The 16162-nt window shown below is 39.6% G+C and overlaps 1 protein-coding gene and 1 long non-coding RNA gene across 2 annotated transcripts in view; both read left to right on the top strand.

Annotated features, from left to right (window-relative positions):
- LOC137259203 (superkiller complex protein 8-like) overlaps window positions 1–16162 on the top strand; it is a 440560-nt gene that overhangs the window by 35056 nt on the left and 389342 nt on the right. The gene's annotated exons all lie outside the window — the stretch shown is intronic.
- LOC137260051 (uncharacterized) lies at window positions 6117–11721 on the top strand. Its single transcript, XR_010954725.1, has 2 exons — window positions 6117–6257; window positions 9073–11721. It is a non-coding gene; the product is annotated as an uncharacterized lncRNA (long non-coding RNA).

Raw genomic sequence — 16162 nt, forward strand, 5'->3', positions numbered from 1 at the left:
CGTGATGTCACCGTAGCTGACGTCATTGTGAATGCAGGCGTGTAAGGTGTGTACGTACGGCGTTGGTGTCAAACAAGATATAATATTTTAGTCACTGTTGGGGATTGCTACCTTTGAATCTGCGAACAGTTTGAGCTACCGAATCGTACCTATTATTGACTATGGATTGACCTCGAATAGAGGGATATTAAAGCATCAGCTGCTTTGTTTAGTTGCATTGTTCACAACCAGACAGAGATAATTCTACATTTAACAAAGGTAGGAGCCATCACTGTTTGTGTTTAACATTGATAATATCTACCGAATCGACTGTTTGCAAAGTCACTGGCGAGAAATGTTTCCAAGATATTCGATGGATTGTATTGTTGGGAAAATGTTTCATTTATTTTTAATTTGCATACCTATGGAGTTGGAGTATGTGTTGAAAACTGTTATCATCCAAAACTGAGATCCAAAGGAGATATCGCTTGTGCAATGTATCGTTTTGACAGTAGATTTTGCACAAGACCCTGACAGTTCTTTGACGTCATGAACTTGATGACGTCACAATGCTATGACTTTGTAGTACTGAAAGTCTAGTCGTAGTACAGTGCTGAGAGATGAACATTGAAACTAATGAAGGGTGTTTTATTGTTTTGATAAATAGAATCTCCCTAAAAACTCTACTGATATCAATTACATCCACAATAGTTGATGAAAGTGCAAATATCCTCGGCAAACCTCGGATATTTGTTACATTATCAACTTGTGTTGAAATAGACGCTTGAGTAAGAGTCTCTGTATGTCTCTATTAGATCATTTACATTCTGCATACACTGACGGGTTATAAGCATGTGATCCCAAATAGTCGGATGTTACGTGAGGAAAGCGAATAAAGACACTGGTATTGTTCGAGTGTCGATTGTTTACACATTAAAGAAACAGAAAACAAATGAAATAAAAAGAATAGCACACATACATACAAACTTGTCCTACCCTGGAATCCCACAACTCAGGTTTTACACAAAAAAGGCATAATGCAAGATTTATCATCCCATACGGTGAGTATTGTTCATGTGAGATCCAACGATATCTCTTAGGAGACAGAATAGATTTCGTACAATTCCCTGACAATGCTATGACGTCATATACTCGATGGCATCGCAATGATATGACATCGCTGCACTGCAAGGTTAATGGTATTATCGCGTTCAGAGATGTGATTTTACCTTGAAAACTAATGAACTATCATTTTTATGATAAATAGAATCCCTCCCTCTTGTCTGTTGATATCAATTAACACTCGTCGATAAGAGTATACATATATCCTATGCTTGCCTTTCAATAAACATGCATTGTGTTTCATAAAATACTCCTTTTGAGCATTGACGGAAGAATATGCTGGTTCTCGAAGAAAATGTTTCATTATCACATCCACACGCGTGATTTTCGAGACGTGAGTGCACATAGTGGTTTGCCGCTTTGGGCAATAGTCCACATGAAACGGGCTTCAACATAGTCCTCAACTTACCTTTAGGCACTTGGTATTTTACAATTTACATAACATTCCTGACTGTTTTAAAACGTTACGCTGTTCAGGTGACATCTGTGTCCAGTTATATAACATGATATTGCGTTTAGTCATTTTAAGCCGACTGTATAACGAATCTACGTATGATGTTTATGTTCTTTGAAAGCTGACAGATCACTATAATAATTGTAACAAGTAAAAAACTTGTTAACTCGCGAGTTTAGGGAATCAGCTCGCTTGGCAGCTAGGAGGTGTAACTATCCCAACCCACATACAACACGAGAACCTGAGTGAATAAACAAGGAGTTTATTACGCCACAGTCACAGGATCATTTGTTACATAATCATTCGATCATAATATGGGTACAATTATTATAGTGATCTATCAGCTTTCAAAGAACATAAACATCATACGTAGATTCGTTATACATAATCACGACACACATTCAAACGTATACAACGCTATCCCATTGTCAAATACTCTACACATGAAGCCAGAGGGTGTTTATACAATCTACATAGTATATTATTCACAATGTAATACAATAGATAAAATTTACAAGATAGCCACCCCCTGATTTGTGACTGTCATCTGTATTATATCCTATTTCAGCTATCGCAGATAAAACTTACGATAATGCTGTTATTGTGAACCTTTGATTATGTCATTTAGAAGGACCAAGGCATCGATGGCCAGTCGTGAGTGTGCCACGAGGGTATACGTGGCACGCACCTGATTTGCCAGTGTGAACTACAAACAGCCGTAGAGACAGATACATGTATTGCACCTTGGTTCTGTTAGCTTAAGAGAGTCTGATACTCGTTATCACTGTGACCCTTGACAGGTTTAACATTGAAGAACGTGGTCAGTTAGTCTGTAAATTTCCAGTTTTCAATAACACATACCGTTATAAAATATTGGTAAAATTTTGTCCAATTTCCCCGTGTTAATAATATAATAATTGACAAAGTGTGGATAGTTTTGCGAGGGGTTAACGCACTTGATGGAAAATCCAACAACATCGTAAAATGTGTGTAAGCGCGAAATGTACACGGAAGGGTTATCATGTCAAAACATTGGTTACCGAACAGTCTGGTTTCCTGTTTAGTGGGTCGCGTCCAGTTAGTGCGATAACAAGTCCTGAATTTTTAGACTATGTCATTTAACTGGATACATGAATATTAATCAGTATGATTTGATAAGCCTAAGCACTGATATATTGCAACATTACGGTCTTTCTAATACAGGCAAACACGTCGTACAACGTGTTCTGTCGTACAATGAGCTCTGACAAACGGAAACCTTTGTAATCGTGGAAATCTGAAAACGAGGCTCTGCCACTAGAAAAGTTTGGCGGTCTGTTACGTAACTGATATTACATCAACCTCATTGTGCGTTACAGAACTACGCTACATAAGCGCAAAAATACTTAACAGGTTTAACCAGTGAGCCAGATACATTGTGCATAATTTTACAACCTCGTCAACAGGGGCGGTTTGTGATTCAACAGTCAAGGTATGCTGCCTGAACCTCGACATAAAGTATACAAAGGCTATGTAAATTCTAATTCATTTGTAAATACCATTTTCTTATGAAAGAAGAAATTGAAATTCATTTTAATCAGAGTTGTTTGTAGTGTCTATTTTCATTTTCACTCAAAAATACTCGGATTTGCTGAAAAGTAGGCCATTGTCAGAATAAGTGAATGAGACTTATGTTTCGGTATGTACAGTGTTCCCAGAAATTATTGAGAAAATCTTTGTTTTTGTTTTTCGAATGATGCTAAGATTGGAAAAAGGGCTTTCACTATGCACTAAGCATACTAAATAAGGGAGACAACTCTTGAAGGCTTAGAAGGCAGCTCATTACGTCAAGAGTTATCTCCCTTGTCTGAGCAGACGGCTTCCTGTGTTGACACGGCAGAATTTACAGCAAGAGAGAAAAGAAAGCTCATTCTAGATGATTTTGAAAGGGGTGAGGCTGATGCTAAAGTGTTAGCTTGTAGACATGGTATTCCTCTGTCTACAGTATACAGAACTTTGAAGAATATTCAAACAGGAACCGGGATAGAGCACAAAGCAGGGGCAGGTCGGCCTAGGAAATTCAGTGTTGTGGATCGCCGAAGACTTGGGCAGATTGTGAGTAGGGGCAAATTGAAAAGTGTTGAGAACATCAGAAATGAAATGATTAGCAGAGGAAGTCCTCAGGTATGCAATGAAACAGTTAGGCAGGAATTACAGAGACTTAATTGGGTGAAAAAAACGTGGATTTCCCTCGCCGTTGATGAAAGATGCACAAAAGGAAAAACGTTTAAACTGGTGTCGGGCTCATGAAAATCAAGATTGGGATAATGTTTTCTTTTCGGATGAAAGTTCTGTTTGGCTTTTCTCTAACTGTGTGAAAATTTGGACCAAAGATACTGTCAAACCTATCTACCAGCGACCAAAACATAGCCCGAAGTTTCACATGTGGGGTGGCATATCGGCTCGCGGAGTGACGCCATTGTGTGTTTTCATGGGAAACTTGACAAAAGAAAGATACGTTGACATTCTAAATGGTCACCTTCTTCCGACAGCACAAACATTGTATGAAGATGATTGGATTTTCCAGCATGATAATGACCCAAAACACACTGCGCGCTACACAAAACAGTGGTTGTCGGGCGAAAATGTTCAAGTTTTAGACTGGCCCAGTTACAGCCCAGACCTAAACCCAAATGAGAATGTGTGGGGAGTCATGAAGGACAGAATAAACCAAAAGGGACTGAGAAATATTGAAGATATGAAGGCCGAGGTGGTCTAATATTGGGATACCCTGTCACACGATTACCTACAAACTTTGATGGGTAGTGTGCCTAGGCGTATTCAGGCATGCGTTGCTGAGCGAGGAGGTCTAACAAAGTACTAAAACAAGACTGAGACTGTAAAAGGATGATGTTTTAACATGTTTATGTACGTAAAACGCCAGACGTTAATAAACGTAATGACTTACATGACGCAACATGATTCTCAATAATTTCTGGGAATACTATATATCAAAGCGCTGATGTCATCGACTGCCAGTATACTGGTAGCCGTGTTGAGGTGAAAACGATGTTATCTAAAGATACCTGGCAAATCATTAAAAGAGTTTACAATGTTTTCAAGCGCGGGGTAAAACGAAAAGGACCCCTTATTTCAATATTTTGTACTTGGGTTTACCTCGATACCGAAACAAGTCAGAGCCGGTGGGCGTGCACTCAAGTGTAACCACTAGTTCATTTGCGGATGCGCTTAGTCGGATCTTTGTTTATGGCTTTCAAGCCCGATAGGTGTTGATTTCAAAATGCATGTTGACATTGATTGAAGTTGTGTAGTGAATTGTATCATCATCAGACAGAGAGACAGACATGTAGGTGTGAATAAACCAGATGCTGATTTTTTTATTCTGATATTTGTAAAGCGCCAGTATGCAGCTCACCTGCCCAAAGGCGTTTTGTTTTTTCCCCGAAAATAGGATGTCAATTTCAGCGACACTCGATCTTCAATCCGAACTCCCCAGGATCATACATACACCGCTTGCAGCCATTTAGGCGCACCAAGTTAATGTGCCTTACGTTACATTCCTCCGATTTCGGAACGCGGTATGTTTATCTCAAAATTATGCAACGCAGTACTATGATAAGTACACGGAAAGGCTGAAAAAAAGCTAGACTAACGCTTAACTCCCGAATGTGTGTGTGTGTGTTGTGTGTGTGTGTTGTGTGTGTGTGTGTGTGTGTGTGTGTGTGTATTTAAAATTTTGATGGTGACAATAAACCCATTTGAATTGAAAAGGAGTCCCAGTGAGTTGGGGGATTCTGGACAAATCTAGACTTGCCTCATTAAAGGCTATATAGCATTGCAGAGAGGGCTAGGAGGTACGTAAAATACCTCGCTTCAGGGACTGTGAGACAGACTATCAAAAGGCCATTCTGTCCTGATTTCTTACACTGTTCATGGAGCTTATATATAGATGCAGATTATCCCTAGCTGGTCTGTCACGCAGAGTAAGTGAGTTTAGTTTTACGCCGCACTCAGCAATATTCCAGCTATATTCCAGCGATCGGTAAATAATCGAGCCTGGGACAGACAATCTAGTGATCAACAACATGAGCATCGATCTGCACAATTGGGAACCGATGACATGTCAACCAAGTCAGTGAGCCTGCACCCGATCCTGTTAGTCACCTCCTACGACAAGCATAGTCATCTTTTAGGGCAAGCATGGGTTGCTGAAGGCCTATTCTACCCCGGAACCTTAAGCTTCACGGGTCCTGTCACGCAGACCCTGAAGCAAATATATCCAAGAGAGTCCACAAGTTCAGAAAATGTGGCAACCTAGATTACTACAACTTCTAAAAATGAAGAAAGTAACCTAGGGCTCCTTTTCACTGCTTTGTTTTCTTCTGCTATGAGTTTGTTTTTTTCTGTAAAATATGTTCATTTCAGAGACTATAGTTCGAAGTCTACTGATAACTGAACGAACGTAGTGTTTGAGTGCAAACAAGAGACCAAGTGATATCAGGTGATATGCCAATATTATCTCGTGACTATGCTGCGATAGCAGTGCACCAGAGCGAGGCTCACTGTGAACACGTTGTCACGTGACAACTGAGCAGTCAGATTTGCCCAGAGCGGGCGTGTGCATAGGTAGCAGTGACAACTGTTGGCCTACGAGGCTGTTGGTGGGGGACTTGTCTGAACGCGATTTCGCATGCAGGATACTGTGAGTATCATTTGTGCATATGGAATCTGGTTACGAACTGTATTATGCTCAGTAGCGCACCTGCCTTCAGGCACATTCCGTCACGTATTCTTTTTGGCACGTGTACATGTGATATGGGTTTATTTATGTTAGAGAGTAGCCTCCCTTGCCATAAACGGCCACTCTTGCTACCTGAACTACTCCCAAGAATCCATACTTTCTTTCCTTATTCATCCGTTTTGTTGTCATTTGTTCAAAGCATGGTCATATGCAAAGTAATCAAGAGTTATCATGGTTCTTTTTTCGTTTGTGGGGACAAAAAGTGAATCAGTTGGTAGATAACATTATACATATTGGGGAAACCTGCCGCTCGGTCTATAATAAGCTAACGGGATATTTATAGACCGATCACCCTATAGTGCGATATTTATCAAATTACATTTGAAGTAATTCATTTCTGCGTGAGGATATTATTATGATTCAAGTTTTGATAGCATTCAAAGTTTTCGTTCAAACCCTTTTTGAGAATGCATTTGGAGACATTTACTGAATTAACACGAGCATTTAAATTGTTCGTTATTCATTAATTATAATCATTTGATTTGATCCTAAAAAGTCATTTTGATTGCTTTTACTTAGTAACTTTTCATGAAATGTGTTGTAAAGTTAGAAGGATTGTGGCTGAAATTGGCTTCGGAGGTTATTTTTCCCAGACATGACCTCGCCTTGGGTCATGAACTTTTAGCACTATTACCCTTTACACGCAGTCGGTGACTGCCAGGATTGATGGCCACTTGTAACTAGATGTAAAACCATGGAGCTAAGATTAATTGCAGGATTTTTCAGTGTTGTCACTAGTGTGCAGTACACATCCCTGTGCTCCTAAAAGAACCCACTCATTTGATGGTAGGTTACCAGATGGTGGACACACAAACACATGCAGACACCTAGTTGTGGATTTAGTAACTGCAGTGCCATTGGACAAAATACTGGGACTGTGTGCCCCAGTTCATCCAGCTGCAGATGGATATCTTGTGAGGATGAAACTGTGTGATTATTTCATGTGCGAAACAGACCGCCTAAGTTGAATACTCCCCTGGGAGTTGAGTTGGTTAAAAAAAAAGGCCAGAAAAAAGACATCTGTTAATCAAGGGAACACTCAAATGCCTTGTCTACTTGTTGCGTGGATATGCACGCTGCATAAATATCCTATCCTGCCCTACTAAATTTGTAAGTTCAGTTAACTTCCCTATATTATTGAAATATATATTTTATATATATATTTAAAATATGTTTTTTAAGGAAAATATAGCTATCTAGAAATGCCCCGAGTAGGACTGGTAGTGTAACAGTGTCTCAACTGTGTATGACAGACACTGAGAAGAACTGGTGTGGGAGCACCTTTAGAATTCAGCACCGTGGTGAGGACGTTCTCAGACGTAGGTCACATGTCAGTGAAACAGGCAACCAGTTTGTGAGAACCTGTAGGACGCGAACCTGCGACCTTCGGATTGGTAGCCCGACAGCTAACCGACTGAGCTACGTCCACAATGTTGCACAATGTGCAACTTTAGCTAGTCATTCCTGTGAGGTCATGCAAATGAACGGAAAGAGTCGAATTGGTTGCGGACAATACGAAGGTTACAGGTAGACTTGGTGTCTCGGGCTTTCGATTACTGACAGTTGCCGAATGGCCCCGATATCATTTGGCACAATTGTACTATTCCGTAATCTGCAAGATAACATGTTGTGTTGATTGAGCTGATATGGTTCGAACTGAAAACGATTGTTGACGTCAGACGTCATACGTCTTTTTCACGGTGAAAGCATGATTGACTCGCATGTATTAAAATCATTGTGTGCTTTTGTGACAGTAAAGTGTTATAGGGAACACAGTAGGGATAGTGTGGATCACGCTAAGGAATGAGTGAGATGTGGGCATGTCTAGTGACGGCGCGAGGGTGAGTTAGACTTCGAATCATATGAAATTATGTAGATCTAGGGGTGAAAGTTGGATTGCAAGTTCGAGGCCGATTTCCATTAGCCCAAAATTTCTACATTAACACATTTCATTGTTTATTTAACTTGTGACGTTTTTGGTCTCCCTTTTTTTGTGAACAAAGTATTCAAAATGGAAATGGAAAAGGAAAACAACTGGTACTCATTATCTACCTACTATATTGGATTAGGACCCTTACCCTAAACCCTAACTCTAATCCTTGAAACAATTCTAATAAAATTACAATACTTGACAAAACCAATGTGACCAATGTAAGTCACTCATACTAAATTTAAACAATACAAAATGTTTAAACACACAAAATATAACACCTCAGCACCTCTTAATACAAAGAAATATGAGCATTTTAGTCAAAAAAGAAAAAAAATTTTAAAACTGGTGCTTGTGTAAAATTGTGCATCTGCCGGTGAACTACTACTGGAAACTTGCAACATCGTTGGGTTTCTGTAATGACATGGCCTGTAGAGATGAAACATCAGTGAGCGGAGCTTATAGGCACTCGCTGAGCTTGATGACCTTGTTGCTATGCTGGCATCATAGGGCATTGTGTCAAGAATGTGCTTTTGAACAAAATCACATGCAATTATCTAAAATAGTATTATGACGTGTCTTTAAAGTTTGTGCTGCTGTATTCTAAAGGTAGACCCTGGTGTGTAACAGCGTAACTCCGAGAAGGACTAGTAGTTTAACAGTGTCTCAACTGTGTATGTTGACACCCAGAAAGTCAGGTAGTCTAACAATTTGTAAACCGTGTATTTTTGGCACTGAAGGGAAGAATGTGTAAACTGTTATATCATGTTTATTTGTATGTTACAGTCTCCAAGAAAAGTGGACCATATGCTTTGGACTACAGCCACCATTGGCATGAGTGTGATCCTTGCAAATGACACCTCAAAGAATAAAGCTGTTTGGTGGATATGGGAGGATGCTATGGAGAGCTCAGCAGCAGATGGATGATGATCCCCTGACCCTCTGACAGGTGTGTGATATTCACAGAGACTGGACATGGTGACTGGACCATACAGGTTACACGTGTGCACCTGCACTAATCTGGGGACAAGGGTTAACTTGTGCCAACTCTATGCTGGGCGTGCGTCGTGGCTCGGATGTGCACATGCGGACATGTGCAGAGGTGACCCTCTGAGAAAATCTGGTGCAGTGGTGATTTGTTTGGAATAGAGCCAATTCATTCCCCAGGAGCATCTGATTTTGTGATAAAAGTATCCGAATCTGTAGCCACTAATTCACCTATGGCTCTTAACATTCCCACTACTCAAGACACCTGGATACTTCTTGGAAGAGGTACATACCCACTACTCAAGACACATGGATAGTTCTTGGAAGAGGTACATACGCCTTTCCTAGGACACCTGGATAGTTCTTGAAACATGGTACATACTACATACCCATCACCCTGCACACAGACGGTTCTTGGAACAGGTACATACCCATCTCCTAGGACACCTGGATAATTCTTGGAACAGGTACATACCCATCACCCTGGACACCTAGACAGTTCTTGGAACAGGTACATACCCATCACCCTGGACACCTAGACAGTTCTTGGAACAGGTACATACCCATCACCCTGGACACCCAGACAGTTCTTGGAACAGGTACATACCATCACCCTGGACACCTAGACAGTTCTTGGAACAGGTACATGCCATCACCCTGGACACCTAGACAGTTCTTGGAACAGGTACATACCATCACCCTGGACACCTAGACAGTTCTTGGAACAAATTAACAGTCAACATGGGCTTCCGTATTGTGCATCAATTACTTAACTGCAGTATTATATTCGTGATTAATTATTAGTATTTGTTACCCAATTTTCGTGATTCATATCATATTCTCCACATAGTGTATTCGTTGCACCCCTAGTTCTAGCCCCCTAAATATTTATCAAATGTTTATGAACAGAGGTCCAGATAAGCAGCATATGCGGGTAAAATACATAAAAAACAATTTCCAATTACACATTCAAAAATAATTGTTGTGTACCAGTTAAAATGTTAGGTATGCAAAAAGTTTTAAACAATGCATACTGAATATATGCATGTGCATAATGCTATTGAGTTGTACTGATAGCATGTGGGGATGTCAGGAAATAGCGAGTCTCACCATTACAGTGATACAAGTATTATCTGTCAACTTCAAGCAAATTGGTTTGCTATGTTCCAGCCTCATGATCCCCATTTTGTTTGACTTTTTATCTTGGTACTCCCCAAAATGCAAAATCTGCAGTAAAGATAGGTAGAGGTCCACTAAAATCACACTTATATATTATAGTGCTTAAACAAGCAATTTGAAACTACAGTTGTTGGTGTAAGTGACTCCTCCTTTCATGTTTACTGAAAGAGTTTGTTTTGGGACACTACCCACCACCTTCGAGACGACTTCATGTTCATCATAGGGACATAACTGATTCTAATGTTTTGAAAACAGTCCTTATCTAAATCAAGCAATACCAATCTTTGGCTGTTGATTATGATGGGAATATATTCAATACCATTCTGAATATGTTTTTTTATATTATTTGATGACATACCAAATGACATATTGTTTTCATTTTCTGCAGTTATTTTACAAATATTCTACCCCAATGTGTTACTCACAAATGGGAAACTTTGGATATGGCTTTGCCAATGATCCCTTCACAGTTAAATGAAAACTTTACAAACACTGGACATTGAGAATATAGCTAGACTCACTACTGTTTGACATTCCCTCATATAGGACTAGTGTTGTGCTGTCAATAGAGGTAGAGTGATATTTTATGAAATCATTTCCATGATATTTAAGTTGGTTTTGATTATATATGACATAAGGCAGTATATACCTGCTTAGTAGACTTACTCAAGGACACATACTTAGGTGAGTTAAATTACTGAAATACCCAGATATTTCAAAGCCTTAGAAAATGGGAAATGAAATACCCACTCAACATTCATAATACCCTATCAAAAAACCAAAATACAGTGGGTACAGTACCCACATGAGCTAAATCTCATCTGGAGAAAAGGCAAGCAGTGGTTTGTTTAGAAGATCTGTTTGTTTGGTACCTGTTTATATGATCTCACTGGTGAGAGTTGTTTATGCTGCTTTTAGTACGGGTGGCCGTTGTTGTCAACATCTAGCCAATCTTTGGAGAGCTCTTTTGGGTTTGTCTCTGACCTGTCTAACATCTTCATACGCCAGTATACAACACCGATCTCTCAACAGCATGCGGTTTATTCGACAGCCATTACACACAAGATGCCAAAACTAGGAATGGTGAACTATGCCATTCCATAAAGGAAATGAAACGAATGCGGATCGCTCGTGATGGCGATACATGAATATAAGCTGAATCAAGGGAGTATGGTTTAACAGGATTTCCTTAATGCATCTGTCCACCGTCTCGTTCCTGAAATAGGAGCATATCTTTGAATAAAACCTTATACCATAAACAAAAATACATATAGATTGTATTTAGTTACTTATATTTATATACTGAATATACAATGAATGAAATATTATGCTCCTTACATTGCATCACTCTTTGCAGAAGCATGACCTACTTTAAATTTAGTCAAAACCCATGATACAAGCATGAAGTTAATACAGCAATTTTCTGAAAAGTTGTATGTAATATAAGAGATTGTAGAGACTGGATGTTGTTTTTCCATTTTCATCACATTTCTTACCCAGTCTTTGGAGAGGTCTTGGAGCTTTGTCTCTGACTTGTCTCACATACTTGAATATAATCTAAATGAATGAAGTATGGTTTAACAGGGTTTGCTTAATGCTTCTATTCGTTGCATTGGGTAGATACAAGTAGCAACTCAAAGTTATGAGAAGACACACAGTACAAAATCAATTTTAAAACCTATTTTGAAAATATACAGTTATTATAATATTACACTGTTGAAAAATCTAAGCTGTCATAAATCTAAGCAAATGATGTTTAATATTCAGCAAGTGATTTAAATGTTAAATACATTTGGAAATCTATATTGAATAATAATAATGGAAGATAATGCATACTTTAGCATAATCGTTTTCCGGGCCGTGTTCTATACTAGGCTCTTGCATTTGGCTCTGTTTCGCTGCCATTCATTCCACAACTGTGGTTTTTTTATTAATCCGGAGCAAAGTTGGATGACACGTCAATGCAAGGGCAGCAACATTCACTGCGGAGAGACTTTGACGGATCTAGGAGGAGTAGTCATCAAAGAGGCTTTCACCTGTTCCCTCCATTTAGCGCATCCAGCAAGTGGCGGTAATATAGGACCACAAGTTAGTTCTTTCAGCATCCTGCGTCGAACAGTTAATGACATGGAATTGTCATTGAGACCTCCACCTCGTTTCAATTTGCCACGTCCACATGGTGGTAGAGTGCATATCTTTGTAAGAAATCTCTCGGCCGACTGCAACTACTTTGAAAAGCCACCTATCTGATTTTGTCATCAAGAATGCCGGCTAAACTGACATGCATATCCAGGGATTTGATCCACTCTTTATACTTCCTAGGGTCGCCTTCATATGGCTTTACATACTGGGACAGACTTTGTGATGTGATAGCTTGAGCTAATTGTCCTACCTGTTACTCTACCGTCACTGACAATGGCCTCATCCCAGCCGTTCTGGTTTCTGGGAGATTCTCTAACTGAACTACAATATGCATCAACAGAGTAGTGTAGCAGAGTTTTCCGAAATGGACACAAGCTCAGGCCATCAGAATAACAGGAATCAGCTGGCTTTCAATTAGGACAGTTTAATCAGCATACCCAAACATTTTGTTTGTCTCCACTGACAGAAGTTTGGCTGGTCTGGATTTTATTATATCATGTTTGACACTGGGTTGAGAAGTTCACCAGCAACGGTATCGCAGCCTGCGCATCACAACAAGATGTTTGTCCCGTCTGCCAGTGACACTATCGGCCATGCAACCAGTACATCAGTGTCACAACAAGATACTTGTCCAAGCGCTGATTGACCGTTGGTCTTGTAAGGTGGACAGGTAGGCTTTATCACCCCTGCATCCAGTGGCCAGGTGTCATATCTTGATATTTGTCCATGCGCTGATTGACCGTTGGTCTTATCAGTCGGACAGGTAGGCTTACCCATGCGTTCAGTGGCCAGGTGTCATATCGTGATATTTGTCCATGCGCTGATTGACCGTTGGTCTTATCAGTCGGACAGGTAGGCTTACCCATGCGTTCAGTGGCCAGGCTATCACGCTTCTAGCGTAAACATGACCAGGTTACAGTAGTAGTATTATATGGTCCATTTCCCTGGTAACTACCGTATGTTAAATATAACAATAGGCAGCACCACAGACACAAACTACAAACTCTGTACCTTATGGTTAAGTCCATACACGAACCAGTTATTATAGAGTATACACCAACAAAGTAAATAATAAACAATTAATAAATAACAAAGTAAGTAAATAATGACACACAACAGTAGAATGAATTCTGAAGTTAAAATCATGTTGAGGATGCTGGTAATTATGCAGTAATCTGTCGATGTTAGATGGAGTTTTCATATCAGTTGTATTTGTCACTTGGCCGTAGAAGACGTTATCATCAAGTAATGACAATTACATCTTGATTATCTCAGGATTACTTGTAAAGAAGCAGCCAAGGAATTTAGATACCTTGTCAAATTTAACTAATATCGAATTGCAGACTGTGTTCTTTATTCTACAAGTCACATAATCATCCTCTTCTGTTTGGTCAGAGTCGCTATCTTCATCGTCATCGTTGTTATAGTTTACATCATAGATAGGCTCCTCGTCTTGGTCTGATGCGTTTGACATGTGTTCACCTTACCATCATCATCATAGAGAGTAGAACTCTTTCTGGGTTGGATCGTATCTTCAGTGGATGATTCTGAATCTGTCAGTATGCTCGTTTCGCTGTCCTCATCATCCCATTTTACTCACTTTGCTCCTTTACTACAAGTCTGCCCTTTGCTTTGTTTTCACTCCTTGACAATGAAAAGGTTCCACCTAACTGTCGTCACGGGTAATGTCTCTTCACTGTGTTAATGACTGGCGAGGATTTTCCCTTCTTAACTGACATTGTGGGTGACAGACTTTCTTCACTCATGATTTCTGTGTCTGAGCTAAGTATCACAGGATCTTAAAGTATGCTATCTCATCTTTACTTAGTGGGTGTTCAGTTTACCCTTCCACTAAATCTATGGATATCTCTGATTAATTAGTATACAAGGATGCGGCTGAGGTTGAGGTTCTCGATCTTGACTGACAATTTGTCGTTGAGGGAAATGTCCGTTGTTGAGATATAGCGCTGCCAGGAGTATCCTGAATATGATTTGCCTCAGATTAATGAGGCAAACACCTAGTAGACACAAGAGGACATCTCTCACTAGACCTATATTTTGGGAGAACAAAATAGAGAATTCATTACTGACTGAACATTTCAATTTCTTCTGGGTCGTTAGACGCAACAACTTCTTTGAAAATGTTACGTGGAGGAGAGCATGTGTCTGCGAAGAGGGTGAATCCTCTTTCTCTTTTAGCCAGATCCATAGCTTGGCGTCGTCGCCGTCTGACGCAAATGATAACACACAGAACTATTCCTCATATTATCACTACCAATGTAACTGCCACCGTAGACAATATTGCGGTAATCTCCCCAGCTGGAATATATGTAACAATTACATTAACAATGACCTAGTAAGTATTATATCAGCTATCAATTTCTTCAAAGTCTCTGTTGATTTCGTCTATTTCAAAAATATTTTCATTCGATTCCATTCCTGAACTTATAAGTTGACCTATTTCAAAACTATTGGGAAGGGTTATTCGCATATGAAGGTACAGTAACCTTCTACACGTACGTCGAATCTTGAAATATAAAATACCAGTTATGAACAATAAGGAAAAAAAACTACTAGACCTATTATCAAACTATAAATGTTAACTCTTATTAATGAGCATGCCCCCCGTAAGAGTCATGGTCGACTTGTCTTTAACAGCACCAATACAACTATTGTTCGTAGTGCACGTGGATGCATGTGATGCTGTAGATGGGGAAAATTATAAGTTTTTTATTTGTTTTGCAACACTTGTGCTGCTCAATATTTTTATACTACTAATGATGATTTATTTATCTTATTATTAATAACTGTATAATTAGCTTTCCATTGACTTGGTTGGATGCTTGAGGGAGATCCTCTTCGCAACCACGACCAGGCACTTCATGCTGGCATCCAGCATTATTCTGTTTTTTTCACTGTTGATCTGCAATGCTTTTGAAACCATGTTCTTGACATGGCTTTCTGTTTTGCATTGCAAATCTGCTGTTGAATAATCCTTTAGCTTTTTCCATTTCAGTTTTTATAGCACAGCTGTGTTACACTCGCCCCCATCTAAGAAAAAATATCTGGAGGAGATTTCTTAAGGACCGAGTCAGTTTGAGAGCTGATTGCCGGAACCAAGCCTACTTCAGTATGCTCATATTCACATTATAAGTACAATCATATCCGTATTATCAATATCATAGATCTACAGTTCACATCCGTTGTCCTTACATCTGCCGACCATTATAATTTGTGTGTGTAATGACTTTCTATTTACATGTTTGGAGAATTCTATTCTCCCATTATTGAACTGAAAGTGTCCTTGGACTTCTGTGCATTTACTGTCTGTTCCCTTTTCGCTGTAGACCGGGAAGATCACATCACACAGTTGTTACACTGAGGTGGTCTCCCAACTTTATGTACATTTTAGAATGTCAGTCCCTTTGTGCTCTAGGAAACACACTGTCGTACCTTCAGCCAAATACACACTTCTTGCCTTCCCTGGACACCTTTCCCTCATGATCTAGAGGCCAGATAGAGGCGATGCACTGCATGGTTCACAATCTCCGCATCTTCTTCTATAAAT

The sequence above is a fragment of the Haliotis asinina genome, chromosome 13 (genome assembly GCF_037392515.1).
Source record: "Haliotis asinina isolate JCU_RB_2024 chromosome 13, JCU_Hal_asi_v2, whole genome shotgun sequence".
NCBI lineage: Eukaryota > Metazoa > Mollusca > Gastropoda > Lepetellida > Haliotidae > Haliotis > Haliotis asinina.